Below are 16,989 nucleotides of genomic sequence, written 5' to 3'. Positions count from 1 at the left end.
TGTCCCAGTGTTTATTGTAGTGAACAGCTGTCCCGGTGTATATTGTAGTGAATAGCTGTCCAGGTGTATATTGTAGTGAACAGATGTCCCGGTGTATATTGTAGAGAACAGCTGTCCCGTTGTATGTTGTAGTGAACAGCTGTCCCGGTGTATGTTGTAGTGAACAGCTGTCCCGGTGTATATTGTAGTGAACAGCTGTCCCGGTGTGTATCGGAGTGAACAGCTGTCCCGGTGTATATTGTAGTGAACAGCTGTCCCGGCGTATATTGTAGAGAGCAGCTGTCACGTTGTATGTTGTAATGAACAGCTGTCCCGGTGTATATTGTAGAGAACAGCTGTCCCAGTTTATATTGCAGAGAACAGCTGTCCCAGTGTATATCGTAGAGAACAGCTGTCCAGTTGTTTGTTGTAGTGAACAGCTGTCCCGATGTATATCGTAGAGAACAGCTGACCAATTGTATGTTGTAGTGAACAGCTGTCCAGTTGTATGTTGTAGTGTACAGCTGTCCCGGTGTATGTTGTTGTGAACAGCTGTCCCGGTTTGTATTGGAGTGAACAGCTGTCCCGGTGTATATTGCAGTGAACAGCTGTCCCAGTGTATATTGTAGTGAACAGTTGTCCCGGTGTATATCGTAGTGAAAAGCTGTCCTGGTGTATATTGTAGAGAATAGCTGTCCCGGTGTATATTGTAGTGAACAGCTGTCCCAGTGCATATTGTAGAGAACAGCTGTCCTGGTGAATATTGTCGTGAACAGCTGTCCCGATGTATGTTGTAGAGAACGGCTGTCCCAGTGTATGTCGTAGTGAACAGCTGTCCCGGTGTATGTTGTAGTGAACATCTGTCCCGGTGTATATTGTAGTGAACAGCTGTCCCAGTGTATGTCGTAGTGAACAGCTGTCCCGGTGTATATTGTAGTGAACAGCTGACCCGGTGAATGTTGTAGAGAACAGCTGTCCCAGTGTATATTGTAGTGAACAACTGTCCCAGTGTATGTCGTAATGAACAGCTGTCCCGGTGTATATTGTAGTGAACAGCTGTCCTGGTGTATATTGTAGAGAACAGCTGTCCTGATGTATATTGTAGTGAACAGCAGTCCCGGTGTATGTTGTAGTGAACAGCTGTCCCGGTGTTTATTGTAGTGAACAGCTGTCCCGGTGTGTGTTGCAGAGAACAGCTGTCCTTGTGTATATTGTAGTGAACAGCTGTCCCGGTGTATGTTGTAGAGAACAGCTGACCCGGTGTATGTTGTAGTGAACAGCTGTCCCAGTGTTTATTGTAGTGAACAGCTGTCCCGGTGTATATTGTAGTGAATAGCTGTCCAGGTGTATATTGTAGTGAACAGATGTCCCGGTGTATATTGTAGAGAACAGCTGTCCCGTTGTATGTTGTAGTGAACAGCTATCCCGGTGTATGTTGTAGTGAACAGCTGTCCCGGTGTAAATTGTAGTGAACAGCTGTCCCGGTGTATATCGGAGTGAACAGCTGTCCCGGTGTATATTGTAGTGAACAGCTGTCCCGGCGTATGTTGTAGAGAGCAGCTGTCACGTTGTATGTTGTAATGAACAGCTGTCCCAGTGTATATTGTAGAGAACAGCTGTCCCAGTTTATATTGCAAAAAACAGCTGTCCCAGTGTATATCGTAGAGAACAGCTGTCCAGTTGTTTGTTGTAGTGAACAGCTGTCCCGATGTATATCGTAGAGAACAGCTGTCCAGTTGTATGTGGTAGTGAACAGCTATCCAGTTGTATGTTGTAGTGAACAGCTGTCCCGGTGTATGTTGTTGTGAACAGCTGTCCCGGTTTGTATTGGAGTGAACAGCTGTCCCAGTGTATATTGCAGTGAACAGCTGTCCCAGTGTATATTGTAGTGAACAGCTGTCCCGGTGTATATCGTAGTGAACAGCTGTCCTGGTGTATATTGTAGAGAATAGCTGTCCCGGTGTATATTGTAGTGAACAGCTGTCCCAGTGCATATTGTAGAGAACAGCTGTCCTGGTGAATATTGTCGTGAACAGCTGTCCCGATGTATGTTGTAGAGAACAGCTGTCCCAGTGCATGTTGTAGTGAACAGCTGTCCCGGTGTATGTTGTTGTGAACATCTGTACCCGGTGTATATTGTAGTGAACAGCTGTCCCAGTGTATGTCGTAGTGAACAGCTGTCCCAGTGTATATTGTAGTGAACAGCTGACCCGGTGAATGTTGTAGAGAACAGCTGTCCCAGTGTATATTGTAGTGAACAACTGTCCCAGTGTATGTCGTAGTGAACAGCTGTCCCGGTGTATATTGTAGTGAACAGCTGTCCTGGTGTATATTGTAGTGAACAGCTGTCCTGGTGTATATTGTAGAGAACAGCTGTCCTGATGTATATTGTAGTGAACAGCAGTCCCGGTGTATGTTGTAGTGAACAGCTGTCCCAGTGTATATTGTAGTGAACAACTGTCCCAGTGTATGTCGTAATGAACAGCTGTCCCGGTGTATATTGTAGTGAACAGCTGTCCTGGTGTATATTGTAGAGAACAGCTGTCCTGATGTATATTGTAGTGAACAGCAGTCCCGGTGTATGTTGTAGTGAACAGCTGTCCCGGTGTTTATTGTAGTGAACAGCTGTCCCGGTGTGTGTTGCAGAGAACAGCTGTCCTTGTGTATATTGTAGTGAACAGCTGTCCCGGTGTATGTTGTAGAGAACAGCTGACCCGGTGTATGTTGTAGTGAACAGCTGTCCCAGTGTTTATTGTAGTGAACAGCTGTCCCGGTGTATATTGTAGTGAATAGCTGTCCAGGTGTATATTGTAGTGAACAGATGTCCCGGTGTATATTGTAGAGAACAGCTGTCCCGTTGTATGTTGTAGTGAACAGCTGTCCCGGTGTATGTTGTAGTGAACAGCTGTCCCGGTGTAAATTGTAGTGAACAGCTGTCCCGGTGTATATCGGAGTGAACAGCTGTCCCGGTGTATATTGTAGTGAACAGCTGTCCCGGCGTATGTTGTAGAGAGCAGCTGTCACGTTGTATGTTGTAATGAACAGCTGTCCCAGTGTATATTGTAGAGAACAGCTGTCCCAGTTTATATTGCAAAAAACAGCTGTCCCAGTGTATATCGTAGAGAACAGCTGTCCAGTTGTTTGTTGTAGTGAACAGCTGTCCCGATGTATATCGTAGAGAACAGCTGTCCAGTTGTATGTGGTAGTGAACAGCTATCCAGTTGTATGTTGTAGTGAACAGCTGTCCCGGTGTATGTTGTTGTGAACAGCTGTCCCGGTTTGTATTGGAGTGAACAGCTGTCCCAGTGTATATTGCAGTGAACAGCTGTCCCAGTGTATATTGTAGTGAACAGCTGTCCCGGTGTATATCGTAGTGAACAGCTGTCCTGGTGTATATTGTAGAGAATAGCTGTCCCGGTGTATATTGTAGTGAACAGCTGTCCCAGTGCATATTGTAGAGAACAGCTGTCCTGGTGAATATTGTCGTGAACAGCTGTCCCGATGTATGTTGTAGAGAACAGCTGTCCCAGTGCATGTTGTAGTGAACAGCTGTCCCGGTGTATGTTGTTGTGAACATCTGTACCCGGTGTATATTGTAGTGAACAGCTGTCCCAGTGTATGTCGTAGTGAACAGCTGTCCCAGTGTATATTGTAGTGAACAGCTGACCCGGTGAATGTTGTAGAGAACAGCTGTCCCAGTGTATATTGTAGTGAACAACTGTCCCAGTGTATGTCGTAGTGAACAGCTGTCCCGGTGTATATTGTAGTGAACAGCTGTCCTGGTGTATATTGTAGTGAACAGCTGTCCCGGTGTATGTTGTAGTGAACAGCTGTCCCGGTGTATGTTGTAGTGAACAGCTGTCCTGGTGTATGTTGTAGTGAACAGCTGTCCCGGTGAATGTTGTAGAGAACAGCTGTCCCAGTGTATATCGTAGAGAACAGCTGTCCAGTTGTTTGTTGTAGTGAACAGCTGTCCCGATGTATATCGTAGAGAACAGCTGACCAATTGTATGTTGTAGTGAACAGCTGTCCAGTTGTATGTTGTAGTGAACAGCTGTCCCGGTGTATGTTGTTGTGAACAGCTGTCCCGGTTTGTATTGGAGTGAACAGCTGTCCCGGTGTATATTGCAGTGAACAGCTGTCCCAGTGTATATTGTAGTGAACAGCTGTCCCGGTGTATATCGTAGTGAACAGCTGTCCTGGTGTATATTGTAGAGAATAGCTGTCCCGGTGTATATTGTAGTGAACAGCTGTCCCAGTGCATATTGTAGAGAACAGCTGTCCTGGTGAATATTGTCGTGAACAGCTGTCCCGATGTATGTTGTAGAGAACGGCTGTCCCAGTGTATGTTGTAGTGAACAGCTGTCCCGGTGTATGTTGTAGTGAACATCTGTCCCGGTGTATATTGTAGTGAACAGCTGTCCCAGTGTATGTCGTAGTGAACAGCTGACCCGGTGAATGTTGTAGAGAACAGCTGTCCCAGTGTATATTGTAGTGAACAACTGTCCCAGTGTATGTCGTAATGAACAGCTGTCCCGGTGTATATTGTAGTGAACAGCTGTCCTGGTGTATATTGTAGAGAACAGCTGTCCTGATGTATATTGTAGTGAACAGCAGTCCCGGTGTATGTTGTAGTGAACAGCTGTCCCGGTGTTTATTGTAGTGAACAGCTGTCCCGGTGTGTGTTGCAGAGAACAGCTGTCCTTGTGTATATTTTAGTGAACAGCTGTCCCGGTGTTTATTGCAGTGAACAGCTGTCCTGGTGTACGTTGTAGAGAACAGCTGTCCTGGTGTATGTTGTAGAGAACAGCTGTCCCGTTGTATATTGTAGTGAACAGCTCTCCCGGTGTATGTTGTAGAGAACAGCTGACCCGGTGTATGTTGTAGTGAACAGCTGTCCCAGTGTTTATTGTAGTGAACAGCTGTCCCGGTGTATATTGTAGTGAATAGCTGTCCAGGTGTATATTGTAATGAACAGATGTCCCGGTGTATATTGTAGAGAACAGCTGTCCCGTTGTATGTTGTAGTGAACAGCTGTCCCGGTGTATGTTGTAGTGAACAGCTGTCCCGGTGTATATTGTAGTGAACAGCTGTCCCGGTGTATATCGGAGTGAACAGCTGTCCCGGTGTATATTGTAGTGAACAGCTGTCCCGGCGTATGTTGTAGAGAGCAGCTGTCACGTTGTATGTTGTAATGAACAGCTGTCCCGGTGTATATTGTAGAGAACAGCTGTCCCAGTTTATATTGCAGAGAACAGCTGTCCCAGTGTATATCGTAGAGAACAGCTGTCCAGTTGTTTGTTGTAGTGAACAGCTGTCCCGATGTATATCGTAGAGAACAGCTGACCAATTGTATGTTGTAGTGAACAGCTATCCAGTTGTATGTTGTAGTGAACAGCTGTCCCGGTGTATGTTGTTGTGAACAGCTGTCCCGGTTTGTATTGGAGTGAACAGCTGTCCCGGTGTATATTGCAGTGAACAGCTGTCCCAGTGTATATTGTAGTGAACAGCTGTCCCGGTGTATATCGTAGTGAACAGCTGTCCTGGTGTATATTGTAGAGAATAGCTGTCCCGGTGTATATTGTAGTGAACAGCTGTCCCAGTGCATATTGTAGAGAACAGCTGTCCTGGTGAATATTGTCGTGAACAGCTGTCCCGATGTATGTTGTAGAGAACAGCTGTCCCAGTGCATGTTGTAGTGAACAGCTGTCCCGGTGTATGTTGTTGTGAACATCTGTACCCGGTGTATATTGTAGTGAACAGCTGTCCCAGTGTATGTCGTAGTGAACAGCTGTCCCGGTGTATATTGTAGTGAACAGCTGACCCGGTGAATGTTGTAGAGAACAGCTGTCTCAGTGTATATTGTAGTGAACAACTGTCCCAGTGTATGTCGTAGTGAACAGCTGTCCCGGTGTATATTGTAGTGAACTGCTGTCCTGGTGTATATTGTAGAGAACAGCTGTCCTGATGTATATTGTAGTGAACAGCAGTCCCGGTGTATGTTGTAGTGAACAGCTGTCCCGGTGTATGTTGTAGTGAACAGCTGTCCTGGTGTATGTTGTAGTGAACAGCTGTCCCGGTGAATGTTGTAGAGAACAGCTGTCCCAGTGTATATTGTAATGAACAGCTGTCCCGGTGTATGTCGCAGTGAACAGCTGTCCCGGTGTATATTGTAGTGAACAGCTGTCCCGGTGAATGTTGTAGAGAACAGCTGTCCCAGTGTATATTGTAGTGAACAGCTGTCCCGGTGTATGTTGTAGAGAACAGCTGAGCCGGTGTATGTTGTTGTGAACAGCTGTCCCAGTGTTTATTGTAGTGAACAGCTGTCCCGGTGTATATTGTAGTGAATAGCTGTCCAGGTGTATATTGTAGTGAACAGATGTCCCGGTGTATATTGTAGAGAACAGCTGTCCCGTTGTATGTTGTAGTGAACAGCTGTCCCGGTGTATGTTGTAGTGAACAGCTGTCCCAGTGTTTATTGTAGTGAACAGCTGTCCCGGTGTATATTGTAGTGAATAGCTGTCCAGGTGTATATTGTAGAAAACAGTTGTTCCGGTGTATATTGTAGTGAACAGCTGTCCCAGTGTATATTGTAGTGAACAGCTGTCCTGGTATATATTGTAGTGAACAGCTGTCCCGGTGTATATTGTAGAGAACAGCTGTCCCGGTGTATATTGTAGTGAACAGCTGTCCCGGTGTATATTGTAGTGAACAGCTGCCCCGTGTTTATTGCAGAGAACAGCTGTCCCAGTGTATATTGTAGAGAACAGCTGTCCCATTGTATATCATAGTGAACAGCTGTCCCGGTGTATGTTGTAGTGAACAGCTGTCCTGGTGTATATTGTAGAGAACAGCTGTCCCTTTGTATATCGTAGTGAACAGCTGTCCCGGTGTATGTTGTAGTGAACAGCTGTCCCAGTGAATGTTGTAGAGAACAACTTTCCCGGTGTATATTGTAGTGAAAAGCTGTCCCAGTGTATGTCGTAGTGAACAGCTGTCCCGGTGTATATTGTAGTGAACAGCTGTCCAGTGTATGTTGTAGAGAACAGCTGTCCCGATGTATATTGTAGTGAACAGCAGTCCCGGTGTATGTTGTAGTGAACAGCTGTCCTGATGTATATTGTAGTGAACAGATGTCCCAGTGTATGTTGTAGAGAACAGCTGTCCTGATATATATTGTAGTGAACAGCTGTCCTGATGTATATTGTAGTGAACAGCTGTCCCAGTGAATGTTGTAGAGAACAACTGTCCCGGTGTATATTGTAGTGAAAAGCTGTCCCAGTGTATGTCGTAGTGAACAGCTGTCCCGGTGTATATTGTAGTGAACAGCTGTCCAGTGTATGTTGTAGAGAACAGCTGTCCCGATATATATTGTAGTGAACAGCAGTCCCGGTGTATATTGTATTGAACAGCTGTCCTGATGTATATTGTAGTGAACAGATGTCCCAGTGTATGTTGTAGAGAACAGCTGTCCTGATATATATTGTAGTGAACAGCAGTCCCGGTGTATGTTGTAGTGAACAGCTGTCCTGGTGTATATTGTAGTGAACAGCTGTCCCAGTGTCTGTCATAGTGAACAGCTGTCCTGGTGGATATTGTAGAGAACAGCTGTCCCGGTGTTTATTGTAGTGAAAAGCTGTCCCGGTGTATGTTGTAATGAACAGCTGTCCTGGTGTATATTGTAGAGAACAGCTGTCCCCGTGTATATCGTAGTGAACAGCTGTCGCGGTGTATATTGTAGTGAACAGCTGTCCTGGCTTATATTTTAGAGAACAGCTGTCCCGGTGTATATCGTAGTGGACAGCTGTCCCGGTGTATGTTGAAGAGAACAACTGTCCTGACGTATATTTTAGAGTACAGCTGTCCTGGTGCGTATTAGAACATAGAACATAGAACAATACAGCGCAGTACAGGCCCTTTGGCCCTCGATGTTGCGCCGATCCAAGCCCACCTAACCTATACTAACCCACTATCCTCCATATACCTATCCAATGCCCGCTTAAATGCCCATAAAGAGGGAGAGTCCACCACTGCTACTGGCAGGGCATTCCATGAACTTACGACTCGCTGAGTGAAGAACCTACCCCTAACTTCAGTCCTATATCTACCCCCCCTTAATTTAAAGCTATGCCCCCTTGTAATACCCGACTCCATGCGCGGGAAAAGGTTCACACTGTCAACCCTATCTAACCCCCTAATCATCTTGTACACCTCAATCAAGTCACCCCTAAACCTTCTTTTCTCTAATGAAAACAGCCCCAAGTGTCTCAGTCTTTCCTCATACGATCTTCCTTCCTTCCAGGCAACATCCTGGTAAACCTCCTCTGCACCCGTTCCAGTGCCTCCACATCCTTCCTATAGTATGGCGACCAAAACTGCACACAATATTCTAGATGCAGCCGCACAGAGTCTTATACAACTGCATCATGACCTCAGGACTCCGGAACTCAATTCCTCTACCAATAAAAGCCAGTACGCCATATGCCTTCCTCACCGCACTATTTACCTGGGTGGCAACTTTCAGAGATCTGTGTACATGGGCACCAAGATCCCTCTGCTCATCCACACTACCAAGTATCCGACCATTAGCCCAGTACCCCATCTTTTTGTTATTCTTCCCAAAGTGAATCACCTCACACTTAGCTACATTGAATTCCATTTGCCACCTTTCTGCCCAGCTCTGCAGCTTCTCTATATCCTGCTGTAACCTGCCACATCCTTCCTCACTGTCAACAACTCCTCCGACTTTCATATCATCCGCAAACTTGCTCACCCAACCTTCTAACCCCTCTTCCAGGTCATTTATAAAAATGACAAACAGCAATGGTCCCAAAACAGATCCTTGCGGAACACCGCTAGTGACGGCACTCCATGAAGAAACTTTGCCATCAACTACTACCCTCTGTCTTCTTCCATCCAGCCAATTCCTAATCCAAACCTCCAACTCACCCTCAATGCCATATCTCCGTATTTTCTGCAGTAGCCTACCATGGGGAACCTTATCAAACGCCTTACTAAAATCCATATATACCACATCTACCGCTTTCCCCTCATCAACCTCCTTCGTCACCTTTTCAAAGAATTCAATAAGGTTTGTGAGGCACGACCTGCCCTTCACAAAACCATGCTGACTATCCTTGATCACATTATTCCTATCCAGATGTGCATAAATCCTATCCCTTACAATTCTCTCTAAGACTTTGCCCACAACAGAAGTGAGACTCACCGGCCTATAGTTACTAGGGTTATCCCTACTCCCCTTTTTGAACAAGGGAACCACATTTGCTATCCTCCAGTCTTCTGGGACTACTCCTGTAGACAAAGAGGACATAAAAATCAAGGCCAATGGCTCTGCAATCTCCTCCCTTGCTTCCCAGAGAATCCTAGGATAAATGCCATCAGGCCCAGGGGACTTATCTATTTTCACCTTTTCCAGGATTTCCAACACCTCTTCTCTACATACCTCAAAGCTATCCATTCTACTTATTTGTGACTCAGTATTCACATCTACGACAATGCCCTGTTCCTGAGTAAATACTGAAGAAAAGTATTCATTCAGTGAATCTCTTCCGCCTCCACACGCAACTTCCCACTACTATCCTTGACTGGACCTATTCCTACCCTAGTCATTCTTTTATTCCTAACATACCTATAGAAAGCCTTAGGGTTTTCCCTAATCCTACCGACTAAGGACCTTTCATGTCCCCTCCTTGCTGCTCTTAGCTCTCTCTTCAGGTCCTTCCTGGCTACCCTATACCTCTCAATCGCCACAATTGAACCTTCACGTCTCAACTTGAGATAGGCCTCCCTCTTCCATTTAACAAGGGATTCCAATTCCTTATTAAACCACGGCTCCCTCGCACGACCCTTTCCTCCCTGCCTGACAGGTACATAATTATCAAGGACACTCAATAGTTGCTCCTTGAACAAGCTCCACATATCATTTACACTCTTGCCTTGGAGTCTACTTTTCCAAGCCACACATCCTAAGTCATGCCTCACCGCATCATAATTTCCCTGATCCCAGCTATAACTCTTGCCCTGTAGTACACACTTATCCCTCTCCATCACGAGAGTAAAAATCACCGAATTATGGTCACTATCCCCAAAGTGCTCACCTACCTCTAATTCTAACACCTGGCCTGGTTCGTTACCCAGAACCAAATCCAGTATGGCCTCACCTCTTGTTGGCCTGTCTACATATTGTGTCAGGAAACTCTCCTGCACACATTGAACAAACACTGACCCATCTAACGAACTTGAGCTATAGCTTTCCCAATCAATATCAGGAAAGTTAAAGTCCCCCATAACAACCACCCTATTACTGTCACTCATCTCCTGAACAACCACCATATATTGTAGTGAACAGCTGTCCTGGTGGATATTGTAGTGTACAGCTGTCCCGGTGTATATCGGAGTGAACAGCTGTCCTGGTGTATGTTGTAGAGAACAGCTGTCCTGGTGTATATTGTAGAGAGCAGCTGTCCCAGTGTATATCGTAGTGAACAGCTGTCCCGGTGTAAGTTGCAGTGAACAGCTGTCCTGGGGTATATTTTAGAGAACAGCTGTCCCGGTGTATATTATAGAGAACAGCTGTCCCGGTGTATATCATAGTGAACAGCTGTCCCGGCGTATATCGTAGTGAACAGCTGTCCTGGTGGAAATTATAGTGAACAGCTGACCCGGTGTATATCGTAGTGAACAGCTGTCCTGGTGTATGTTGTAGAGAACAGCTATCCCGGTTTTTATTGTAGTGAACAGCTGTCCCAATGTATATTGTAGAGAAAAGCTGTCCCGGTGTATATTGTAGTGAACAGCTGTCCCAGTGTATATTGTAGTGAACAGCTGTCCTGGTGTATATTGTAGTGAACAGCTGTCCCGGTGTATATCGGAGTGAACAGCTGTCCTGGTGTATGTTGTAGTGAACAGCTGTCCTGGTGTATATTGTAGTAAAAAGCTGTCCCAGTGTATATTGTAGTGAACAGCTGTACCGGTGTATATTGTAGAGAACAGCTGTCCTGGTGTATGTTGTAGAGAACAGCTGTCCCGGTGTATATCGGAGTGAACAGCTGTCCCGGTGTATGTTGTAGAGAACAGCTGTCCCGGTGTATATTGTAGTGAACAGCTGTCCCAGTGTATATTGTAGTGAACAGCTGTCCTGGTGTATATTGTAGTGTACAGCTGTCCCGGTGTATATCGGAGTGAACAGCTGTCCTGGTGTATGTTGTAGAGAACAGCTGTCCTGGTGTATATTGTAGAGAACAGCTGTCCCAGTGTATATTGTAGTGAACAGCTGTCCCGGTGTTTATTGTAGTGAACAGCTGTCCCGGTGTGTGTTGCAGAGAACAGCTGTCCTTGTGTATATTGTAGTGAACAGATGTCCCGGTGTTTATTGCAGTGAACAGCTGTCCTGGTGTACGTTGTAGAGAACAGCTGTCCTGGTGTATGTTGTAGAGAACAGCTGTCCCGTTGTATATTGTAGTGAACAGCTGTCCCGGTGTATGTTGTAGAGAACAGCTGACCCGGTGTATGTTGTAGTGAACAGCTGTCCCAGTGTTTATTGTAGTGAACAGCTGTCCCGGTGTATATTGTAGTGAATAGCTGTCCAGGTGTATATTGTAGTGAACAGATGTCCCGGTGTATATTGTAGAGAACAGCTGTCCCGTTGTATGTTGTAGTGAACAGCTGTCCCGGTGTATGTTGTAGTGAACAGCTGTCCCGGTGTATATTGTAGTGAACAGCTGTCCCGGTGTGTATCGGAGTGAACAGCTGTCCCGGTGTATATTGTAGTGAACAGCTGTCCCGGCGTATGTTGTAGAGAGCAGCTGTCACGTTGTATGTTGTAATGAACAGCTGTCCCGGTGTATATTGTAGAGAACAGCTGTCCCAGTTTATATTGCAGAGAACAGCTGTCCCAGTGTATATCGTAGAGAACAGCTGTCCAGTTGTTTGTTGTAGTGAACAGCTGTCCCGATGTATATCGTAGAGAACAGCTGACCAATTGTATGTTGTAGTGAACAGCTGTCCAGTTGTATGTTGTAGTGAACAGCTGTCCCGGTGTATGTTGTTGTGAACAGCTGTCCCGGTTTGTATTGGAGTGAACAGCTGTCCCGGTGTATATTGCAGTGAACAGCTGTCCCAGTGTATATTGTAGTGAACAGCTGTCCCGGTGTATATCGTAGTGAAAAGCTGTCCTGGTGTATATTGTAGAGAATAGCTGTCCCGGTGTATATTGTAGTGAACAGCTGTCCCAGTGCATATTGTAGAGAACAGCTGTCCTGGTGAATATTGTCGTGAACAGCTGTCCCGATGTATGTTGTAGAGAACGGCTGTCCCAGTGTATGTTGTAGTGAACAGCTGTCCCGGTGTATGTTGTAGTGAACATCTGTCCCGGTGTATATTGTAGTGAACAGCTGTCCCAGTGTATGTCGTAGTGAACAGCTGTCCCGGTGTATATTGTAGTGAACAGCTGACCCGGTGAATGTTGTAGAGAACAGCTGTCCCAGTGTATATTGTAGTGAACAACTGTCCCAGTGTATGTCGTAATGAACAGCTGTCCCGGTGTATATTGTAGTGAACAGCTGTCCTGGTGTATATTGTAGAGAACAGCTGTCCTGATGTATATTGTAGTGAACAGCAGTCCCGGTGTATGTTGTAGTGAACAGCTGTCCCGGTGTTTATTGTAGTGAACAGCTGTCCCGGTGTGTGTTGCAGAGAACAGCTGTCCTTGTGTATATTGTAGTGAACAGCTGTCCCGGTGTTTATTGCAGTGAACAGCTGTCCTGGTGTACGTTGTAGAGAACAGCTGTCCTGGTGTATGTTGTAGAGAACAGCTGTCCCGTTGTATATTGTAGTGAACAGCTGTCCCGGTGTATGTTGTAGAGAACAGCTGACCCGGTGTATGTTGTAGTGAACAGCTGTCCCAGTGTTTATTGTAGTGAACAGCTGTCCCGGTGTATATTGTAGTGAATAGCTGTCCAGGTGTATATTGTAGTGAACAGATGTCCCGGTGTATATTGTAGAGAACAGCTGTCCCGTTGTATGTTGTAGTGAACAGCTGTCCCGGTGTATGTTGTAGTGAACAGCTGTCCCGGTGTATATTGTAGTGAACAGCTGTCCCGGTGTGTATCGGAGTGAACAGCTGTCCCGGTGTATATTGTAGTGAACAGCTGCCCCGGCGTATGTTGTAGAGAGCAGCTGTCACGTTGTATGTTGTAATGAACAGCTGTCCCGGTGTATATTGTAGAGAACAGCTGTCCCAGTTTATATTGCAGAAAACAGCTGTCCCAGTGTATATCGTAGAGAACAGCTGTCCAGTTGTTTGTTGTAGTGAACAGCTGTCCCGATGTATATCGTAGAGAACAGCTGACCAATTGTATGTTGTAGTGAACAGCTGTCCAGTTGTATGTTGTAGTGAACAGCTGTCCCGGTGTATGTTGTTGTGAACAGCTGTCCCGGTTTGTATTGGAGTGAACAGCTGTCCCGGTGTATATTGCAGTGAACAGCTGTCCCAGTGTATATTGTAGTGAACAGCTGTCCCGGTGTATATCGTAGTGAAAAGCTGTCCTGGTGTATATTGTAGAGAATAGCTGTCCCGGTGTATATTGTAGTGAACAGCTGTCCCAGTGCATATTGTAGAGAACAGCTGTCCTGGTGAATATTGTCGTGAACAGCTGTCCCGATGTATGTTGTAGAGAACGGCTGTCCCAGTGTATGTTGTAGTGAACAGCTGTCCCGGTGTATGTTGTAGTGAACATCTGTCCCGGTGTATATTGTAGTGAACAGCTGTCCCAGTGTATGTCGTAGTGAACAGCTGTCCCGGTGTATATTGTAGTGAACAGCTGACCCGGTGAATGTTGTAGAGAACAGCTGTCCCAGTGTATATTGTAGTGAACAACTGTCCCAGTGTATGTCGTAATGAACAGCTGTCCCGGTGTATATTGTAGTGAACAGCTGTCCTGGTGTATATTGTAGAGAACAGCTGTCCTGATGTATATTGTAGTGAACAGCAGTCCCGGTGTATGTTGTAGTGAACAGCTGTCCCGGTGTTTATTGTAGTGAACAGCTGTCCCGGTGTGTGTTGCAGAGAACAGCTGTCCTTGTGTATATTGTAGTGAACAGCTGTCCCGGTGTTTATTGCAGTGAACAGCTGTCCTGGTGTACGTTGTAGAGAACAGCTGTCCTGGTGTATGTTGTAGAGAACAGCTGTCCCGTTGTATATTGTAGTGAACAGCTGTCCCGGTGTATGTTGTAGAGAACAGCTGACCCGGTGTATGTTGTAGTGAACAGCTGTCCCAGTGTTTATTGTAGTGAACAGCTGTCCCGGTGTATATTGTAGTGAATAGCTGTCCAGGTGTATATTGTAGTGAACAGATGTCCCGGTGTATATTGTAGAGAACAGCTGTCCAGTTGTATGTTGTAGTGAACAGCTGTCCCGGTGTATGTTGTAGTGAACAGCTGTCCCGGTGTATATTGTAGTGAACAGCTGTCCCGGTGTATATCGGAGTGAACAGCTGTCCCGGTGTATATTGTAGTGAACAGCTGTCCCGGCGTATGTTGTAGAGAGCAGCTGTCACGTTGTATGTTGTAATGAACAGCTGTCCCGGTGTATATTGTAGAGAACAGCTGTCCCAGTTTATATTGCAGAGAACAGCTGTCCCAGTGTATATCGTAGAGAACAGCTGTCCAGTTGTTTGTTGTAGTGAACAGCTGTCCCGATGTATATCGTAGAGAACAGCTGTCCAGTTGTATGTTGTAGTGAACAGCTATCCAGTTGTATGTTGTAGTGAACAGCTGTCCCGGTGTATGTTGTTGTGAACAGCTGTCCCGGTTTGTATTGGAGTGAACAGCTGTCCCGGTGTATATTGCAGTGAACAGCTGTCCCAGTGTATATTGTAGTGAACAGCTGTCCCGGTGTATATCGTAGTGAACAGCTGTCCTGGTGTATATTGTAGAGAATAGCTGTCCCGGTGTATATTGTAGTGAACAGCTGTCCCAGTGCATATTGTAGAGAACAGCTGTCCTGGTGAATATTGTCGTGAACAGCTGTCCCGATGTATGTTGTAGAGAACAGCTGTCCCAGTGCATGTTGTAGTGAACAGCTGTCCCGGTGTATGTTGTTGTGAACATCTGTACCCGGTGTATATTGTAGTGAACAGCTGTCCCAGTGTATGTCGTAGTGAACAGCTGTCCCGGTGTATATTGTAGTGAACAGCTGTCCCGGTGTATATCGGAGTGAACAGCTGTCCCGGTGTATATTGTAGTGAACAGCTGTCCCGGCGTATGTTGTAGAGAGCAGCTGTCACGTTGTATGTTGTAATGAACAGCTGTCCCGGTGTATATTGTAGAGAACAGCTGTCCCAGTTTATATTGCAGAGAACAGCTGTCCCAGTGTATATCGTAGAGAACAGCTGTCCAGTTGTTTGTTGTAGTGAACAGCTGTCCCGATGTATATCGTAGAGAACAGCTGTCCAGTTGTATGTTGTAGTGAACAGCTATCCAGTTGTATGTTGTAGTGAACAGCTGTCCCGGTGTATGTTGTTGTGAACAGCTGGCCCGGTTTGTATTGGAGTGAACAGCTGTCCCGGTGTATATTGCAGTGAACAGCTGTCCCAGTGTATATTGTAGTGAACAGCTGTCCCGGTGTATATCGTAGTGAACAGCTGTCCTGGTGTATATTGTAGAGAATAGCTGTCCCGGTGTATATTGTAGTGAACAGCTGTCCCAGTGCATATTGTAGAGAACAGCTGTCCTGGTGAATATTGTCGTGAACAGCTGTCCCGATGTATGTTGTAGAGAACAGCTGTCCCAGTGCATGTTGTAGTGAACAGCTGTCCCGGTGTATGTTGTTGTGAACATCTGTACCCGGTGTATATTGTAGTGAACAGCTGTCCCAGTGTATGTCGTAGTGAACAGCTGTCCCGGTGTATATTGTAGTGAACAGCTGACCCGGTGAATGTTGTAGAGAACAGCTGTCCCAGTGTATATTGTAGTGAACAACTGTCCCAGTGTATGTCGTAGTGAACAGCTGTCCCGGTGTATATTGTAGTGAACAGCTGTCCTGGTGTATATTGTAGAGAACAGCTGTCCTGATGTATATTGTAGTGAACAGCAGTCCCGGTGTATGTTGTAGTGAACAGCTGTCCCGGTGTATGTTGTAGTGAACAGCTGTCCTGGTGTATGTTGTAGTGAACAGCTGTCCCGGTGAATGTTGTAGAGAACAGCTGTCCCAGTGTATATCGTAGAGAACAGCTGTCCAGTTGTTTGTTGTAGTGAACAGCTGTCCCGATGTATATCGTAGAGAAGAGCTGACCAATTGTATGTTGTAGTGAACAGCTGTCCAGTTGTATGTTGTAGTGAACAGCTGTCCCGGTGTATGTTGTTGTGAACAGCTGTCCCGGTTTGTATTGGAGTGAACAGCTGTCCCGGTGTATATTTGCAGTGAACAGCTGTCCCAGTGTATATTGTAGTGAACAGCTGTCCCGGTGTATATCGTAGTGAACAGCTGTCCTGGTGTATATTTTAGAGAATAGCTGTCCCGGTGTATATTGTAGTGAACAGCTGTCCCAGTGCATATTGTAGAGAACAGCTGTCCTGGTGAATATTGTCGTGAACAGCTGTCCCGATGTATGTTGTAGAGAACGGCTGTCCCAGTGTATGTTGTAGTGAACAGCTGTCCCGGTGTATGTTGTAGTGAACATCTGTCCCGGTGTATATTGTAGTGAACAGCTGTCCCAGTGTATGTCGTAGTGAACAGCTGTCCCGGTGTATATTGTAGTGAACAGCTGACCCGGTGAATGTTGTAGAGAACAGCTGCCCCAGTGTATATTGTAGTGAACAACTGTCCCAGTGTATGTCGTAATGAACAGCTGTCCCGGTGTATATTGTAGTGAACAGCTGTCCTGGTGTATATTGTAGAGAACAGCTGTCCTGATGTATATTGTAGTGAACAGCAGTCCCGGTGTATGTTGTAGTGAACAGCTGTCCCGGTGTTTATTGTAGTGAACAGCT

The sequence above is a fragment of the Chiloscyllium plagiosum genome, unplaced genomic scaffold (assembly GCF_037043375.1).
Source record: "Chiloscyllium plagiosum isolate Xiang-an unplaced genomic scaffold, Cpla_swu_hap1 HiC_scaffold_43, whole genome shotgun sequence".
In the NCBI taxonomy this organism is placed as follows: domain Eukaryota; kingdom Metazoa; phylum Chordata; class Chondrichthyes; order Orectolobiformes; family Hemiscylliidae; genus Chiloscyllium; species Chiloscyllium plagiosum.
The sequence above is the reverse complement of the archived record's forward strand: the minus strand, read 5'-3'. Positions refer to the sequence as shown.